The sequence below is a fragment of the Bactrocera latifrons genome, unplaced genomic scaffold (assembly GCF_001853355.1).
Source record: "Bactrocera latifrons isolate USDA-ARS-PBARC rearing strain unplaced genomic scaffold, ASM185335v1 scaffold_1876, whole genome shotgun sequence".
Classification (NCBI taxonomy): Eukaryota; Metazoa; Arthropoda; class Insecta; order Diptera; family Tephritidae; genus Bactrocera; species Bactrocera latifrons.
This window is the reverse complement of record NW_017535381.1, coordinates 11,607-12,989: the sequence shown is the minus strand read 5'-3', so window position 1 is coordinate 12,989 and position 1,383 is coordinate 11,607.

The following is a 1,383-nucleotide window of genomic DNA, read 5'->3' as shown; positions in this document are numbered from 1 at the left end:
TAAAATTTTATTATCAAAATGATCGTACATCATTTGCTACTTTTCTTGCGTTTTGTCATTTTATAGTCGTAATAATCGTCCAGCTGTGCTACCTATTCGTTGAATTTTGAAAATTGTGTACAAATAAAACAAAGAACCGCTGGAAGTAATGACTATATTGCTTTCGTTCAGACAAGTTTTGATGAAGACTACAGTTTGTGGACTCTAAAACGTTCACTAGAATTGTGACTCTCTCACACCACAACCTGGTGGCTTTTGAGAAGGGACTTGGACCTGAATCAGCCATTGGAACCCCGCAAATGTCGTAGATTTGCTGATTTTGCATTGAAACAGCTTCAAAACAATCTTTTTAAGATAATTATCTTTTCGGCATCTGAGTAGTACGATACTGTCGATTCTGGTGTGAATAAAATCCAAATATTTTTTCATAAATAATGTTTAATTGACATTTTGGTGTAATTTTTGGTCTGGTAGAATGATCGGTCCGTACTTTTTTCGAAACGCAGTTAGTGACACCGTTATTGTCAATGGACAGCCATTTAAATCGGTTATAGCCAACTTTTTATCGCCGTAATTGGACATTGAATGGCCTCCAAGCAGTCGTGATTTAACCATTCATTAGACTATTTCTTGTGGGGTTATTTTAAGTCATTGGTCTGAAGCAATAAAACAGTTGTAGCAATGGCATTTCAAATTAAATTAAAAGCATTTATTGTTTTGATTGCATTTAAGGACACATTTATAACAATTATGGGAATCTATGAAATATAAATGCTTAGGTAAATATGGCTGTCCGGCTTTGACATTACTTCCAGTAAATGAAATGTATATAATTTATTATTTCGGCTTGAGACATATATCTAAAGTGAGAAGCAGATCGTATCTAATTAACTTGCCCCAATAACACAGTACAACAGCTAATCTGGGGGGTGAGAAATTCCTTTTAAATTTTTTCCTTATCTTGATGTTTTTTCGCTTAGTTGTAACATTTTGGCAAAAACGTAGTTTAACATAACTCGGGAACCACTTGTCCGATTTTGATGAAACAAATTTAGAAAAATTAAGAATTAYAATTTCTATTCGTTTTGTGTCATTTATCCCCTTTTTTATAAAATTTCTCCAATAACTCCAGACTTCTGGCCATAAACTATTTTTTTTTTGTTTGTTTCGCTCCCTCCAGACAATAATCCCAAAAATTTTCCACAGTGTAATTCTTGTATATACATATATTGATAAAGCATGTTCTAAGTTAACATATTTGTTTTTTTCCTACATTTACTCTAATTTCATTAATTGTTCAACATCCACTTGAAACTGGTGTGCTTGTGACAACTAATCTATGACATCTCAACTATGCTGCTATCATCTTTTAATACGTGTGCT